General features: G+C 32.6%; 1 protein-coding gene across 1 annotated transcript in view; it reads right to left on the bottom strand.

The window, feature by feature from the left end:
• The window catches only part of LOC143203794 (discoidin domain-containing receptor 2), a 555,483-nt gene extending 540,561 nt beyond the window's left edge, over nt 1-14,922 (bottom strand). The window contains exon 1 of the mRNA XM_076416074.1: nt 14,744-14,922. The gene's annotated coding sequence lies outside the window, so the exon portion shown is untranslated. The remainder of the gene's footprint in view (nt 1-14,743) is intronic.
• Nucleotides 14,923-19,981: the final 5,059 nt, after the last annotated feature.

Here is a 19,981-nt window from a genome sequence, read left to right as displayed (position 1 = left end):
TGTGATTAGAAATTGAGTGAATAGGCTTAGAATGCAATGCATTTTTTGCACATCTATCACAACTACAGCATGCATGACGCAATGAAATTGAGCTATTATGCAGACGTAGTGTCCCGACAATGTGAAAATCGTTTGTCAATGTTGTAAGCCATTAAAATATAGTGGTGAATTTACTGGGTTATATTTGGCGATAGAATTCAACAGTGTAGCAAACTATAGTGGAACAACTTCAAACTTCAAATAATTACATATTTTCTTTAATTCCTCTAGCGTGAATTAATCATTTCGGATACTTTAATATTATTTAGTTTTAGAGAACACTAAAGAGGTGATCTCAACCCTTGCATACATATATAACATGACACAAAATGTTTCGAGTGATTATAAGCCCTTTCTATTCTACCTCTTTGCCGCTACTCTTTTATCTGACGAACGTTGTTAAACAATAACGGGAATTCTGGATTGCTACCTCTAATTAAAAGTTGTAGGTTGGCGTAAAGCAGAAAATTGTGTTTTTTGCCCTTTGATTACAATCCGTGCGGCTTTCCATTATGTCCCGGCGCTTTTCAACAATTTTATTTTGTGTGTGTGTGTGTGTGTACATGTGTGTCTACGGCCCTGCGAGGCAATCTACACGTAAAAAGATCGACGCCAGATAAATGGCGAGATTTTCTTTACACGTTTATCGCAGATGATCATCTCTAGGGCCGAATTGTATGAGACTTTTTGGTTAGTTTTTTTTATGTAAGTTAAATTATGTTTACTAATTGTGTAATTTTATACCATTAAATAGGAACGAAAACATATAACTTAACGTTAATTTTCAAGAATCTGTTCTGGTTATATAAAGTTGGTGAAACATAATAATGTTTGTTTCGAATAGTAACATAATACGAGAGTTATGATTAGTTATTTAAATCGTTTAGTTTTACTCTGATAATTTTTTTCTTTTTAAAAAGGCAGTTATTGAACAAAATATAATAGTGTAATAATAATATATATAATACAGTAGATAAAAATAAAAATATTTTTCGTTATTTTCTATAATTTTCTGACAATATGGTGCTACCGTATCGAATGTTGAACGATGTTGGTTTGCTTTTGATCAAATCATCGAAATTCTTTCGCTCTTTTCCAAAATTCCGAAACCGTGTACCAGCCAATTAATGCTACATCAACATAGTCATGTGCCAATAAGAAAGCTTTATATCTAATCAGCACGATAGGTGCGACAAAACTTTCCTTTCAAGTTCCAACAATGTATCCTTCACAACCTTTGCAACGTGTTGCAGAAAGTGTCCTTGTAGGGATAGTTTAGTTCGATTTTAGCAGCTGGTATTCCATTACTCTGATTCCACCATGTATACAGCAATACTTTATAGCCAGTATCTTTTAGGTTAAACTAGTAGGGAATGTAGCAATAGAATCACTTTTCATTTTCAGTAACAGTAGGCCACAGAAAATTGTTATACAACTAAAGCAGGTGTTCCACAAGGAAGTGTACTGGGACCAATGCTTTATCTACTCTACACTTGTGATATACCACAAATGGAAAATATTACGATGGCTACATTTGCTGATAATGCTGCGATTATAGTTGCCGAAGACAATAGCGAAGAATATTCACGAAAATTACAACAGGCAAATGACAATATAAATCATTGGACACAAGCTTGGAAAATAAAAATTAATTAAAATAAATCTGTGCGTGTACAGTTCACATATAAACAGACCGTAAAGCACCAATAACATTAAATAATAATCATTTCATGCAGCAACAACGTTAAATATCTGGGAATGAATCTTGATGCAAAACATCGTTGGAAGGAATCTATAAAGGAGAAAAGAAAAGAACTGGAACTGAAATATAAGAAAATGTACTGGCTAATTGGAAGAAAATTACAATTATCATTACATAATAAATTGCTGTTATATAAGCAAAAACTGAAACCTATATAGACATACGGAGTTTTATTATGGGGATGTTCTGCAAAGAGTAACAAAAATAAAATACAAATTTTTTAGAACAAAGTCCTGAGAGGTGTTACTGAGAGGAGAACACTGATTACCTATATCAGATACCCACAGTCAGTCCAGAAATCAAGATAATTGCTAGGGGGCATGAGGAAAGACTCCATTCTCATGAGAATATTGAAGTTTTACGGCTTTTGGATACCACCAGAATAGGACACAGACTCAAAAGAACCAAACAATCGGATCTTCTGTAGTATTATGTAGTGAGGTGCATATAGTAATAAAAAATACAGCAGTGACATGTATAAACATTATTTTATCACAGACTGAAATAGGGCCAATGGGTCCTCCTAGTTATATACCTATATACCTATATTTAAGTTATCATAAAGACAAGTTGTAGGTTATTCGGAACGACTAGTAGGAATGTAATAATTAGATAATTAAAAAATCATATGTAAACATTTGGTTTATTCAGTTAATTAATTGTTAAACTGTCTGAAAGTTCTTGGAGAGTTTGAGTTGGGTCTATGAGGTCCATATTTATATATTTCGGCTTATAAGTGGCAAAATTTATTGAATGAAAATCCAGCTCAGACTATCAAACAACATAAGGCAGCTTAACAGTTGGTCAGTCCATTCAAAATGAAACAAAATTTTGATTGCATAATAACTGAAACTATTAATGACGAATTTCTGAATCTGAAACTGAAAATTCTATTTCAAACTGTTTCAAAAATGTGGATTCATTACTTTCCATGTAAGAGAAAAATACTTTTCTCAAGCATATTGTGACTAAAAATGAAAAGTGGATTTATTATGACATTTTTATGCTATATTGGAAAAAAAATTAAATAACAGATCAATTGAAAAACATAGATACTATATTAGAATTATATCCATATGTTCTTTAGTTAGCTCTAACCCTCAAAAGATGTATGTATAAATTTGAAAGCTGTGGGATCATTAGTTTGTGAATTATAGGATTTTGAGTGAAGCAATTTTTGTTATTGTGAAAAAAATTGATAAAAAGTTTTTTCGCGTGTTGATAAAATATTGCTTTTTGAGGGGAAAAAATACAGTTGAAGCAAAAACTTGGCTTGATGCCTAGTTTCCGGGCACTGCTCCAGGAAAATCAACCATCAAGGATTGGAATGCTAAGTTTAGATATGGTGAAATGAGCACCGAAGACGGTAAACGCAGTGGATGCCCAAAAGAGGTTGTTACCGAAGAGAACATTAAAATGTCCACAAAATGATTTTGAATGACCGTAAATTGAAATTTAATGAAATAATAGACACTCTAAAGATATCAGCTGACCGTATACATCATATTATTCACGAATATTTGGGTATAGAGGAAGCTTTGTGTAAAGTGGGTGCTACGCGAGCTCACTTTTGACCAAAAACAACGACAAATTGATGATTCGGAGCAGTGTTTGAAGATGATTAAGCGTAATAAACCCGAGCTTTTGCGTGGATATGTGACAATCGATGAAACATGGCTCCATAATTTCATTCCGAAATCCAATCATGGGAAATCCAATCCAATCCAAAGCATGGGAAAACGCAACAGCCGGCTGGCAAGGTTATGGTCTGTATTTTGCGATGTGCATGAAATAATTTTCATTAACTACCTTGAAAAAGGAAGGACTGTCAACAGCAACTATTACATGGCGTTATTGAATCGTTTGAAGAAATCGCCGAAAACGACCGCTTTTGAAGAGAAAGAAATCGCAGCTTCACCAAGACAATGTACCGTGCCACAGGTCAGTGAAAACGATGGCAAAAATCCATGAATTGGGCTTCGAATTGCTTCCTTATCTACCGTATTTTCGGATCTGGCCCACAACGATCTCCTGACCGAAATGGAGCCGAGAAATACAGTATATGCTGCATTTCTGGGAAATCAAAGAGGGCAGAGTGTGGAAAGTGATTAGTATTTAAGAACACGCATCACGCAAATGAAAGTTTAAATAATTAACAAACCTATATACAATTATTGCAAGAAAGCGTATTTTAAGAGTCATAGGATGTAAATTATTGGTTGATTCAAGAACCTAATATTAACAGATAATGTTACCTTCTTAATTTGTAAAAAACCACGGACCAATTATGGACCAATAATTCATACTTCAACATCAACAATTACACAAGTCTGATGAAAAAAAGTATAGTCCAAGAAATATTGATACATCCACACAATCCTCTTTCGCCAACACTATAATATATATAGTTGGGATTGATGAGGCAACTTGTAGAATCACTTCAAATACGAATATTGCTTTAAATACATAGTTTCAAAGTTTCCATGCCTGTCAAAAATGTGAAGGTGAAGGATGGTGTTTTTATCAGAGCACACATTGGAATGTTCATGACCACGACATATCTTGAAAACTAGTGGTGTATAACTTTTAAAAAGGGCTTAGATACATTTTAACACAATCGTGGAGATCATAACTACAAAAAAAAATCGTCAAAAAAAAATTCTAAAAACATTTATAGCTTTAAGTTATCTGTTTCAAGAGTAAAAAGTACATTTTCTTCATTCTCAATTCGACTACTGCCAGAAAATTTGTAAAAGTAAACGATTTCACTAAGACAATAGAGAGATGGAGAAGAATGGACGTTTCAGAGAGAACTTCCGGATATTTTTCATACGCGAAAATGTATAAAGGGGAGTCTTACCGGGAAAAGGAAGATGTTTTAGTATGTACTAGCGAACATCTATTAGATTTTAAAAACACGTATCTCTATTGGTTTGAAATCTAAGTAGAAATATTGACATATTAACTCCTTTAACATAGTTTGACATAGTTAATAACTTTAACTTGTCGTTCTATCACAAAAAGGAAGATATTTTTGGATAGAGCACACATACAGATTATTTCACAAATTCTAAATCAGTACATAGAACATTTTTTGCAGTCCTGTGTTTTTGCTGTCCATTTTACGAAATTGTGAACGTAATATCTATAGAAAATATATAAAGTATTATAAAAGATAAAAATCCTGCACCACAAAAACTTTCTTAGCAGTTAAAACAAAACGCTAAATATTCTTGGGCTGTGAATAATCCTACGTCATTAAGGGTATTTAAAGAAATCAATAAGCATTGATCAAACACGATATAATAAAAAAATAATAAAAAACGATATCAGCCGAATCGATATGAACCTTAGCTAGCGCACTTCGACAGACTTTTCATTTCGACGCCTATAAAACTTGAAGCAGTTAAAAATAAAACCGTCGAATAAAAAGATTAAAAGCTCAAAAATAATTATCTTTTTAATTAATAATAACTTAGAAATTGCATATTATGATATTATTTCAGTGTTGTAAAAAACCCTCAATGATGTTTTTTTATTTTTAAAAGTACTGGTTATTAGTAGAAACTTTTTTGTGGTTAAATTAATTTAAATTTCGATAACCACTTTTCAACTTTTTACTTATACTTTTTAAGTTATTTTATGAAGCTAGAGTTTTGATGACGTGTCATTATGAATCCATAGCCAGCGTTTGAAGAAAACGTCTACCTCTCAAGTATTACGCTGCCGTCGGTGTCTCAGGAACTCGAATATTCGCCACGTTATCGCCGAAGCTATACTGATGATAGAGTAATAGAGAGACAACTCAATGGCTCTGGAGAAAAGTCTTGCTTTGCCCAAAATCCAAATGAGGTTAAATCGGTCATTCAAGTAATTTGATTGGTCAATTTAAATCTCCATTATAGGCAATACATTTTGGTAACAAATTTTGGCACGTGACTTCCCTGATGTCACGTTTAACTGACCAATAAAATTTCAACAATAAACTATTAAATTTCTAAAATAGCCGGTTTGGTGGTAAAGGCGATGGGACGGTCCTCCTACTGTTGCGATAGCCGCGGGTTCGAATCCTGCTGGGGCATGGTCGTAAATATATGTTCGTGATTGTTTAAATTTTGTGAATGTTCTAGGCAAGAGTGTAAAATCCGACAAGGAAAATGATCCCAGTCACGCCAGTAAACAAGCTGGGTAATGTCTTCTGGGATGATTTTTAAAGTTGGTCGCTCGCCAGTCGGTAGACTTAATGCTGAGGACCGTGGTTCGGAGCCCACGTTAAACTTTAGATCCAGTCCAGATAAACCCATAGTTGGTAAAAGGAGACTTTAAAATATATATAAAAAAATTCTAAAATAAATTTATTAAATAAAATTCAATGAATGAAATAAATATAATCTGTAAAACTGCAAATTATGAATAAAATATAAATATAGTATAAAAATAAATATATCTATAAAATATAATCATAAACAAATCAAAATTATCTTTCGTTTTTTCCCTTTTTCGTATTGTATAGGGCCAGCAATTTAGTAGGATCTATTAGAGTTCTGGATTTTTGTTTCCTTTAGCAAAGCAAACTTTGATTTTTTCTCTGTTAAAATTTTGTCCTAAAAGAATATGGTGCATATTATTTTTCACATACTATCTGGAAGGTCATTAAATAATGTACAATCATAAGGTTTTAATATCACATCTTTTTAAAGATGTTTGACAAATAATGTTATATTATCGACGTGGCGATATCCTCGCAATATCGATAAAAACAAAAGATAGGCCAAAGAACAAAAACTGACAGTATAATAAAACAATTTTCTGAGGCATGTTATATTGCTTTGCCTCGTTTGTTCATATAGGAACATCTGCAATTGAAGATATAAAGTGAAGTTGCAATTTCTCAACTCCTGGCAATACACCCCCCGTTAGTATGTAATTAAGCCTCTTCACAATTTCCTAAAGGCAAATGAATTGAAAAAAAAAGTTTATGAGCACTTTAAATAATTTGTCAAATATTCTAGCCTAAGAATGTATATTCTTCAATCCATGAACACTAATAGACCCAAAAAGTTTCAAATTATCTGGATTAGGTAGCCTTAAGCCAATATATTTTTTAAGATAATTACACTTTTCTTTTCATAAATTAAATGAACCCCCTCAAGGTGATTATTAAATTTTTAATTAACTTTAACAAACTTGTTCTTACTTGGGCAAGAAAATTTAAGCACTATTTTATTCCTAGTGTATTGATGTTTGGTTCTCTCTTAAAAGGTTTGCATTCCGGAGCTATTATTTTAGTGGAGATTCAACTATCAAATAATTGATCCAAGAATAAAAATATATGACCGTTTGTGTAGTTTCTTTCGAAAGGGATTGATTTCAGATATTAAAAAATAAATATTTGATATTTTATATAATTATTAATATGAATAAACGTACCTCAACTTACAACAAAACACGCTGTAACGATTATAAATTTCTTTGATGGTTAGTCCAGTCGGTCTGGGATTTTTAACACCATCAACATTTCTTGAAAACAGCCAATGACTCTTTCGAATGAACGATTTTGCATTTTTTCTATCTAAGCATTCGGGTAAACAATGTTTTCTAGATCGAGAATTCACTTTACTTATTTTACTACCGTCTTATTTATACTAGTGAACTATTCACTTAATCTCTAAAGGTTTTAAAAATCTAAATGCATTGCTCCTTAAGTTAGGCACACTGAAAATAGAACCCGAAACAGATAAACAATAAAGGTACTGTAAAGACGAAGGGAACCAATTAGATCCCGTTGCGGTTCATGGCATAGCGATTAAAACAAGTAATAAGTCAAAAGTAGCGGCATCTACATATTGGACGTCGCGATATATTTCTCCAAAATTTCCTATAGTGTTAAATATCTATTTCTCTATGATCATGTCCTAGCCTATTACCAAGCTCCTAATTTTAGAATCCTTTTTAATGACCTTCATCCATATCTTTTTGGGAGCTGTTGTGTTGTCTAGTGTGCCACCCAGTTCATTTCGCCATATAAGTCTGTGGCGAATTCCTTCACGTTTCATTCGGTAGACATACCCAAACCACTGTAATCCATGTCTGAATTTGTTTGTCAACTGTGCTCTTATAGCCGCATCTTAAACGAATAACTTGATTTACAATACGATTTCGGCGAGAAACATGTAGAATTTGTCTTAACCAGCAAAATTGAAAGGCCTCAAACTTGCGGTTGCCAGAATATAACAGTGTCGAAGTTTCTGTTGTAGAGAATAGTACTAATATGCAATAGTAATATGGAATTATACAGGATAATTAGCAAGATGAGCGTTCGAAAGAAGCTCCGAGTAAAGGTAATGTCATATGTGGGACCTCCTCTTGCATATCCTCAGAATTCATTCACATCTCTGGTGGATTAAATCTAACTAACTCTAAGATATATTTTATACTAGCGACCCGCCCCGGCTTCGCACGGGTGCAATGCTGATACTAAATTAAATACACTACAGAAAAAATATGAACGTTGTATATAAAAACATAGCGGCCTGTTCCGATTTTGCACGGGCATAAAATATATATGCCTATGTCACTCAATGAAAACATGATTAAAATCGATCCAGTATTTTTGGTTCATTCATTACTGCCCTTGGCCTGTACGCATTAAATTTGGAGTAAAACAATTCCTCTTCCCCTATACTTACTATGAAGATTTTCTGCTATCTTTGGAATATCTAAATTCATAAAATTTTTATTACATTACACATTTTTAAACGCAAATTTTAAATTTGTAATATCTCCGAAAATATTTGTTTAATTTACATGCTGTAAGGAACCATATTGATCTATATTAATTGCACACTGTATTTAAGGTACTTAATTCGATAAGGATTAATGCCGTATTGCTTAAAATAGCTTCGTAAATAAGCCATTTTCTCACGTAAAAAGTAAACAATAAAAATGGTTAATGTGGGTTATCCCTAAAAGATAAACATATACCATCGCGGACTTTTTTGTAGACCTTTTTATGGTGTACAATACTGTAGTACATTAATTTGATCTAACTCGTAGGGTTAGGCAGCGTTTTTGCTAATTGCTAAATAAGCCTAAAAAAATAGGTTAATTTACGACATCACGTTAGAAACCTCTAAAATTAGCAATGTTGCCTTAGTATATTATGCATGTATTATACATATAAACCTTCCTCTTGAATAACTCTATCTATTGAAAAAAACCGCATCAAAATCCGTTGCGTAGTTTTAAAGATTTAAGCGCACATAGGGATATAGGGACAGAAAAGGCGACTTTGTTTTATACTATGTAGTGATAAACGAAAACATTTTAAAATATATCCCGTCTTAAAATACTGGAATATTTTTGCAACGTTTTATTTTCTTTAATAAAAAATTAGAACTTATTTGTACGTTCATGACTTTTATTTGTGAATTTATTGGGTGTTATTTTTTATATACGTTTTTATATTATTTCTACGGGAATTTTTGGAACCGAATGTTATTTATATGATTTTATTCGTCGGAATTTGGGCGAAAATATATTCGAATATGGCACACGAATGTATGGTCTATCGGACTGCGCGATATTTTTCGAGAATTTTATTGTTATTTAAATTTAGCTGCGAGTGTAAGTTGAATTTTGTCCGTGTTTGAGTTAAAAATGTTGCTATTATTTTATTGTAGAATATTTGCATAAGTTTTTATTTTTATTTTAACCCGACGTATATATATTGATAAAAGTTCTATTTTTAACTTCGGTCTGGATAGGGTCTCCTTTATATCAACAAGGTTTTATCTGGGCTGGACCTTTTGCGTAAAGTGAGCTCCGAATCACGGTCCTCGGCATTAAATCTACCGACTGACCCGTGGCCAGTTTAGAGATCATCCCATAAGACATCCGGTCTTACCCAGCCGAAGTTACTGCGGTGACTAGGATGGTTATTCCGTGTGGGATATTTCATTGTTGTCTATAAAGATATTTAAAATTAGGTACATCCATTCCCCAGCATCATTCAAATTGGCCACTACAACGGTCCTGTCACCTTAACCACTGCGCCAACCAAGACGACAATTAGTTTACTTGTTTGAAAATTACCAATATTCAATCCTAACAGTTAATTTATAAATATACATTTTAAAGTAACTATATAACAAAGATAATAATAATTTTCTTTAAAACGGTTCATTTCAATCAATATCGAAAGTTATCTGAATTATATCTGACAAAGATACTTTCGTTTACAACTATAAACATTAGAGGAAGAGTTTAAACAAGACTACGAGTTTCATATACCAGACATACGGTCGGGTAAATAGAGTAAATCAATACATTGTTAATATCAGTTTTGCTGTTATTGAGCGACCTAGTCAATGTGATATGGATGATAAGGATTACGTGGCATATGAAATTGACTGGAAATTGTCCCAAAGAAAAACTTCAATTCTTACACTTGTTCACGTGCATTAGGTAAACGTTACTAATCAAAAAATAACACTTAAGGACAAGTATTATGAGAACCTTGGGGTAAACGCTTAAGAGCAGTTCAGTAATAGCGCATGAGTGATGAAAATAAGGAAAAATATATCGAAAACTATCATAAACTCAACATCATAAATCAATTGAATCCCTGTGAAATAATTTTGAAGCTTTTAAATTAAAAAAAAGGCAATAAAAAAAACTCGCTCAGGTTAGGGTTGTATTTAATTTTTGTTGAACAGTTATGTAATATTCGATAACGAAAAATAATCCCAGATATTCCAATAATTATGCTGAATCAACAGGAAATCTCTGATGGTCTATAAGTTGATCACTTTCTATTTGGAAGATCATGTTGACCATTATCCAAGACACTATAATCTGTTTATCTGAATTTGTACCTAAATATACCCAGACTGTCACTTCACTTTCGAAAAACTTTATATTTAGTAAGGTCTCAAAGACAATATACAACGTGGGGCAAAAGACCCGCTGCTATATATATATATATATATATATATATATATATATATATATATATATACAAATAAATTGTATATTGTCTTTGAGACCGTACTAAATATAAAGTTTATTCCTTAAGGTGATATTATATATGATGATAGATGACAATCGTCATCTCACATCAGGTCGGTATGCGCACTATACCATAAGGAGATACTTCAGTATATTTGTTGATACCGACGTGATGTGAGATGGCGATAGTCAACATATGAATCAGCGAAATTTAATCGGTCATATTCGTAATTCACCTTAAGGACTAGACCCAGCCTAAATAAATCTAAGTTAGTAGTTACGCTAGTTAGTTACCCTAGTTATAGTTCTTAAAAAATAAACTAATGTATGGATAGTTTTTTGTGTTTTTTTTATTAAGAACTAAACTGTAACTATAATTACACAAATATTTTATTCCTGTCGAAATATGACCTATAAAAAACTTTTGCGATTGAAACATTCTATAGTTTTTTTCTAGCTATGAAAACATACTTGACGTATCATTTTAAAGATAACATTCAGTTATTCAGTTATTCAGTATTTTATAACATATTTATTTTTCTGTAAAGGACGTATAGTTTCTGCTAAAATAACAGCAGCTTTTTGTCTCATTTGTTTTAAATTTAACTATTCTCCTATTATATTTAAATATTTTCAAAACGTATTGTAATCTTTAGTCAAAGTTTTGTGTAGGTTGTTTTTCGGCACCCCGTTTTCAAGGATTTTTTATTGTGAAATTAATACTCCGACAAAAATTATGCACATTATCATTTTTAAGTTATAGTTCATGTCTAATTTCTTTGTTTTTGGCAGCATTTGGGTTTCATATATGAAGAGTAACATGTTTATTGAAACACTAACTTTTGGTTCCAGACCTACAATCTAATTTTGGTATCTCAAAGTATCTACTTTAGCACGTGTGTGTATTAGCATATACTGTTTTATCAACAAAAATCAATAGTCTCAATATGTGGTATTCAGGTGGAGTTATCCAAGTATCCAAATAACTGCACATCATTTCTTTTAAGCTGTCACAGTGGAGCAATCAATAAAAGAAAAAATTAAACAAGAGAAATTTTTATTTATACTCCAAATAGTAAAACATACAATATGTATCGTTTTTACACAACCTACCTAGCAAGCTACATCAACCATTCCTTATCCCTCAAAACTAATTCACAATTCTCATGTCACATTAATAACTTTTAATATTTATAATAATTTAACATTACTTGATTGTGGTTTAAGTATACTGTTTGTTGTTAATTACATCGAAATTAGGATTTACTAACTAACACAATTTACTAACATAAATGTACATTATATTCTTCTCATAAAACTTATCAAATATTATTAAAAATAGTTACAATGAACAATAGTTTTTAAAATATATTTATAGCCGTTCTCTTTAAACTACTATGTTGTTACTTTAACTATTTCAACAGTTTACATTTAACTTTATTTAGATACTTTGTTGATTACGTATCCCATTTATATTCCTTTGTAATATTTATATCTTTAAAATACAACAAACACTATATTTATGTCGTTAAAATAATATAGTTTTGGGAATGATATAATTTAAAGCTAAACTTACGGTGAAATAAACTCGCTGTAATATGCCTGTTAAAAACTAGTATACCTTAGTAAGTCTTAGTTTTCTTTTTAACGCTTTCTGAAAAATACTTGTCATTTGATAATTGAAATAACAACTGTTATTTCAAATTGTCAAGTTCAAGATGTCTGGTTACTGGGAAATATTATCATATCTATTGCAGCACTATCTATTCACTAACATTAATATTTACAATTTCTCATCTCATGGATAAGGTAAATTTAAAGAAGGTTTTTACTTCAGGATGATATATATTTACTTAGTTAGACTTGTTTATAAACTTATTAATGTTTAAAAAATCAGAACAATTGTTTCCAGTCTTATTACAGATTATTTTTTATTGATTGATCAAGTCGTAATTTATTAATAAAACTGTTGAAAAAATGTCATTGTACAATTAAAATTACAACTGTTATTTCATATTCAAATTGTGTGCATTGTAGGAATTGTTGTCATATATATACCACTGCTTATTGTTTAATAATTATACTAATAGTCATTAGTATGTTCTAACTAATTGTTATAGATTTTTGTAGTCTAAGTGTCTTTCAAATATCAAAAGTCAAACCCAGACTCAGACTTTCAAATATCAAAATAATTTAAAATAGTAAATATAAAAGTAATTTTATATGATATATATATATATATATATATATATATATATAAATAATGTAATTTTTAATCAAATATTGAAAAAAGTTGTTATTAAATTAGTTGAATGTAAAAAAGTGAAATTAAAAGGTTAACATTATAAACTGACACATATGTAATTCTTCTTTTAACTTTTTTTATTTTGAAAGGCTGTGTATAATATAAGTGATGTTTACACTGTGTTTACCTTTTGTAATCAGTTTTAAAATAATCAAAATATCTAAGAAATGTCATTTTACAATTAAAATTACAACTGTTAATTCATATTCAAATTGTGTGCATTGTAGGAATTGTTGTCATCAGTCATTTAGTCATCAGTTATCTTTTATTGACTGATGAACCCCTAGTTTGGTTAATAAAGTTTTCAAATCAGAATTTGTCAATATTCATATAAAATTACAAACTAAGGTTTGTCATAAGTTATATAGTATTACTGTTTATTTAATAACTGTACTTGTTTATAAGTTATATATATTCATAAGTAAGTTATATTTTTTTATAGCCTAAATATATTTTTCAAATAGACTTTCCAATATATTTAATTATTCTAATAGCTTAATTCTTCCTCTAGCAAAATACAAAAGTTGGCAAAATATTCAAAAAATGTTACAATAATATAATTTAATTTGTGAGCTAAATATCAAACGATAGAAAGCGACATCATAGATAATTACTTCTTGTTTTGTTGTTTTTGCATTGATAATTCATTTATTAAAACACTTATGTGTTATAGCAAATATATATAACATTTTTAAGACTTCTGTTAAATTATATTAATTTTTAAAAAATTGGAAAAAAATTTACCAGTTTTATGTTCTATTATTTGTTATTTATTGATATCAAGTCGTGTTTCTAATACATAAAATATACAATTTTCGTATAATGATTTTAATAAAGTACCGATATATATATATATATATATATATATATATATATTATTTTTGAATTTTGTTAAACTTAATTAATGCTTAAAAAATGAGAACAACTTTTACCAGTTTTCGATTAATTCGTATTGGTTGGTCAAATTTCAGTTTAACTAGTAAAACTTTCAAAAAAATATTTGTTATTACACAATTATAATTGCATAATAAAAATTTTTATTTAATAATTATACTAGCAGTTATGTGATTTAAGTAACTATTAGAGTTTTTATAGCCTAAATAATAACTTTCAAACATTTTTAACTGCCATATATGTCAAAATATGCCAAAATATGTTATTTTGAAAAGTTATGCATAAAATACACGTTTTTTGTATAATATAATAATATATAATATTTTTTATTATTTTATCACTACAATTATTTTTGTGTGTTAAGTAACTATTATTTTTTTATTACCAGAGTTTTTATATTCAGAGATACTTTCAAATATCTTTAATTACTGTAATGGCCTATATCCTTTAATAAATTTATTAATCCTTTAAGGTCTTAATAAAATATTGAAAAAACGTTTTACAACGATTCGGTGTAATTAACATTTGTTATCCAAGAAGTAGAATCAAATACTAAAAATAACATCATCGACAAATTATCATCTTTTGCATCAGGCAAACTTACTTCCCAAAATATTATATGTTACTTCAACAAGTTATAAACTTACTTGTAATTATTTATACTATTATATAAACATTTGTCAAATAAATTGAAATTGACAGATCATTATTTTAAAATAAATACGGTAACTTACCGGTGGTATCACTCTTGAACAGAAAACAGCCACCACCGCGTCGAGAACTCGAAAACTTCACTGGTTTGTTTTGTTCCGGGGGATTCCTCGCACGACGTCAAAGTCCCGCGCTCGTCGTATTTGACGACGGCACCCTGTCTAGATCGCGCGTCTCTTCCACCCTCCTACGAGCCGAACACGCGACGACCGTAGACTGACTGGCGGCCGACCGCCGCCACCGTCCTCGCCGCCCCCATCGATTCCGGATCGACTTGGAGACGGAATTTCGAACGCGATGCGCACCGGCTGTTGCTTGCCGCGGAACACCGTCTCTCCTCTCTCTCTCTTTGCTCTCTATCTCCCTCTCTCTGGACGCCCCGAGAAAAAAAATGATTTATCGGACCCGGGGCCCCCCCGTTTCTTTTCTTCGGAGGAGGCGAGGGGTATAAAGGACTGGCCAGGTAAAGCCAAACGGCAGGTTTTTTTTGCACGGCGTGCTGCTGACTCGAACCCATGAAAGGGATCGGCAAAAAGGGATTTTTAATGTGGATTTTTTTCGGTCTGCATCGGAATGTATAAGTAATGATATTTTTGTGTCTGGAAATGTCTTTCGATGCTGCGAGATTAAACTGAATGCCGGCCGGGAATCGTCGAAATGAATGGAAAAAGGAAACATCGCGTCTGACGAGTGGAACCTATCAGGCTTGTCAGTCTAAAAAGTAATATTACGGATGTGACTTAATTTTTCAATTTTTCTCACTCGTTTTATATAAAAATAACAAACCTAATCTTGGAAATATTGCCTGTTTCGCTCTACCTCTTTTTTAACATATGAATAGTTTTTAGTCATCATCGAATGTATAAGCATCCCACTAGAAAACGTATTAACCTAAAAATTTGGTAGTGTAATAGGGTCATTTAAATACCGAAAAATGCTCTTTGGTGATCGTATTTACTCAGATCCTATTTTCACTTTAAGAAGATTGGAAATTTATAATAATTATGTTATAAAATATTAAATATTAAATATTAAATAATTAATTATAATATTAAATTTAATATATTAAACAAATATCTCATAATTGCTACCACTTTTCCCATCTTTCCGGCATCATGGCAATATTGTGTCGATAAAACGATTTTAGTGGATGTAGTAGCTGATATGTTATTTTTGGTAAGTAGGCTGGGTGTGAGAGAATTTACGACTCGAACTGCAACACTGTATCATTCACAAGTCCTGCAACATCTAACCAACGCTTAATATTATACTACTGGAGCTACTTCTCATCGCTAATCCCAATACGTGGGACGTGGAATATATTTCGATAATAAAAAAATATCCAAAAACCACGCAAATTTTACTTGATATTCGGGGGAGGAATGAAGATCTTAAAACAAAAGTTTAATTTTCCGCTCCAGTCCTGCTTTCTCACGTAAAATTCAGTTAATCACCGAAGGCAGGGGGTTTCCATAGTATGAAAACGTCTGAAAATACTTGATTCATCAAGCGGTAAGCTGTCTGAACGTTTTTTGGGAGTTCCAGATTGGTTTACGTCCAATAAATCGTAACTCATTGGCTTCTCTCCTTTTTGGTTATATTACATCAAAGTTAAAATTTTTGAATAAAACAAAGGGGATTTTTAGGTTTATCTTTAGGTGGATATACTCCTTTGACATCGATGGTCTATGGTTGCCTAGTATATTCTCAGTTTTCTGTACAGTTGTAAAAACGTGATCAGTTAAAGGGACATATTCCTATCTTGACTTAGTTCGTGTTCGCACATTTTGGTGATTTAAAGGTCACACTTTTCAAATTTATAATATTTTCCTATATGGTGTAAACGCTCTTGTTGCATTCCACTTTAATGTTCATTGAATAATTCCAAAATCTTTGGGATCAAAGTTGAAAGAAAAATAATACCCAAGGTTGTCGCCAAGGGCATTACAAATTCATTTCTGTTCTTTAAAAATCACTTTCTTCCATTTTATATGAGCGGTTGTCCGCTGTAAGTTGCTGTCAAACACAAATTGTTTATTTATTTGTTTGTTACATTTTTACTGGTCGTTGCCGACTAACCTATAATTTATCTTTACAATAACTTAAACCTAGAGAGAACCCGTCGGCCCTATTTCATTATCTGGTATAATAATGGTTGTTTTGTTTGTTTTTAATAGCTGCTGTTTTTTTATTAAATGCATCTCACCACTCATCTGTCCATCAGGCTACCCGTCTGGCCGCACATATCCATCACGCTCCTGACTAACGTAAAAAGCTTGGAGCAGCCCTTCTGGGCCTAACCAAAACCTTCGACAAGGTCTGACACGACGGTTTGATCGCAAAATGCGCGCGGTTGTGCCTCCCAGACCTAACCGCTCTCATCAAATCCTATCTATCGGACATATTTTTCAAGGCCAAGATCAGTCTAACACTTTCCAGTCGAAAACTTATCGATGCTGGTGTTCCTCAAGGTTCCCCGTTGGCGCCAGCCTTATTTAACCTCTATATTTTAGATCTGCCGAGAAAGGAGCACATTGACGTCGTGTTTTATGCTGACGACACTGCTTTCTTCACGCTGCCAGGTTCGAACTTACAATTTATGAACGTTTACAGGAGCAGCTCAATCAAGCGGTCAAGTGGTTCAAATTCTGGAGGTTGCAAATCAACTCTAAAAACCCAGTCCATCATTTTCCATAAGAAGCGTTACGCACTGCGCGTCTCGCAACTTAAGATTGACTGGATAACGTACCTAGGTCTCCACTTCGACCGACGATTCGGTTGACATTCCCAAATCCAGAAAGCAATCGAGAAAGGTTAGGGGATAGTTCCCTGATCTGCCCTTCTAGCAAACTTCCCATCTCCATCAAATGCTTATTTTAGAGTATGTTATTTCGGTCCGTACTCCTCTACGGATCTAATGTCTACTTCAAGTTTGTTACACCTAACCAGGTTAAACGGCTTCCAAAATAAGCTCCTCAGGAGAATCTTAAACGTTCCATTGTTTATCAGAAATAATCAAATTCATAGGGACACTGAGACTGCAGAAATAAAGCACTTCATATTTCAATCATTCAGTTCGCAAAGCAATAGAATCGCCGTGTCCTCGTGCCCAATAACGGCTGCTTGATCAGCGGGTGCCATATCCCCAAATTTAATGCAGCAGCAGTAGCGATCCACAGGGGTCAACTGTGAGGCGGTTTCGGTTTAGTGTATTGGTAAGCCCAGAGGCAGTCCCACATAACCCTGTAACTGGTCACTCCAGGACAAGTCCCCGCAACCAGGTATGCGTTAAGCTTATTTTCCCTAATGAGAGCACATTAGTATTTTTGATTTTGTTATTTATGTACAATTTTATTTCAATATATTTTTTTATTATATTTACATTACATTTGGATTGTACCTTAAATTTAATTGGTCAGTAAAATGTAAAGTCAGGTGTTAGTGATGTAAAGCGTATGAAATCTTCAACCAACGAAATGTCTTCCGATTAAAATATTTTCATTATGTATATATGTATGTAACGGTAATTTAAACTAATCAATGAAATGCAGCGAAGTGGCGTTTTCAGGGCCGTCCTGATAAAACTACGCAAAACAATTCTGAAATTATAAGTTAACACTCCATATAATACTCTATGTAGCCTATCGATAGATCACAGTTAAAACTAACAGTGAAGCATTAGAAGTTACTGCGAGGAAAGTTCAAAATTCAAGTATTTATCAAGTTCCCACCGTATGTAGCAGCATTTGTGTACTAAAACTTTAAAATTTGAAGATCACCCTGTATCTAAGATGTTATTACTAATTTAATCAATTTTCTTTTTAAACTTATTCCTTCTAGCGCGACCCTGTATACACGCGATAAATAAACCAAAAGGGAAAAATGCTAGGAAATAAGTTCCACGTCCATCAAACACAGGCAACGGGGCCCTCCGTCCCCACGCCCGCCCCCTATCGGTATCCATATCGTTCTGGAAATTGGAGAAACAACGGATACGTCCGGGAATTTTTCACGCAGATTTTCCTCGACGTCTCCCATCGACGGGCGGCCATCGAGAGACGCGTGTTTCGGATATTCTAATACGGGAAAATAAAGCAAACGGTCCGTTTCGGCGGACTTCTGCCGTTCTCCTCCTGCTGCCGTTGTTACCGGCGTATATATTTCTCCATTTTTCAGAAAAATGTGTCGCGTTCCGGACACACGACGTGAATGCTCAAACGCGCGAGCAGCGGCGACGCCGGAGCGGGGGAGGGGGACGCTCGCCGTCGCTGCATCCAGCTACGTCTTCGCCGGCGATAAATTCGTTGAATATTAAGTCCGTGAATTTGCTCCGGTGTCAAAAATTGTTAAATATTTATCGGGCTCTGAGGAGGGGGCGGGTGGGAGCGAGAACGAGAAAGAACGAGAGAGAGAACTAAGAAGCCTACTGTTATTTTAGCGGAATTGGCTCTTAAAAGGCCGTAACATTTACATTGTTGGATGTGGTTTTGAATGTTTCAGGTGTATAGAGAGCGGGTTCATTTTTAACACGGAGAAAGGGGATGTTTTAACGGTTTAATGCGGATCTCCTGGACGTTTGTTTTATGTGAAAGTATTTTATACTAAATGAGCCTAAAATGAATAAAATATTACCACAAATACTGTTATGATAATATAGTCAATCCAATGTAGCAGCGAAGTCGCGTCATCTCAATATATGACGTCAAAACGGTGCAATGTTGACATTTTACGCCTTTTAGCTTTAGTATATTCTACCATAAAGAAAATAATCAAATGAAATTGTTATAAAATATAATTTATTTTAAACTTACAGTACATCTAATGTATATATTATCGAAGGGCTTAAACTACAGTTAATTAAGCAGCCTCAATAGTTTGTAAGTTAGAGTTATTTTGTTCCATATATATTGAATTCTTTTTTAAACTACCTGGAGGCTTAGTCTACCCAACTAATCCATTAAAAACAATAAAAATATATTTACCTTTTTTATTTTTTATTTTTGTTTCCTTCGTTGTTGTGTTTTCTTGTCAAATCATACTGGTATCACCGTATTTGTTCTTAATGTCTCATTTTACTGCCTGTGGGCATTTTTCTTGATAAAATTAGGTTTAATTGCTGCAATCCTCCTAATGCATTTTCCACATCTGCAAAAGAGTTAGTATTCATTATCTCCTCGTACATTTTAATTAAATGCTCATATATAGATTGAACAATTTTACACATACCTATCTACAGGAATATTTGACACTTTACAATACTG

This window comes from Rhynchophorus ferrugineus, unplaced genomic scaffold (assembly GCF_030347505.1).
Source record: "Rhynchophorus ferrugineus isolate W39M unplaced genomic scaffold, kcgeb_rfMv2 rfM10, whole genome shotgun sequence".
Taxonomy (NCBI): domain Eukaryota; kingdom Metazoa; phylum Arthropoda; class Insecta; order Coleoptera; family Curculionidae; genus Rhynchophorus; species Rhynchophorus ferrugineus.
The sequence above is the reverse complement of the archived record's forward strand: the minus strand, read 5'-3'. Positions and strand labels throughout refer to the sequence as shown.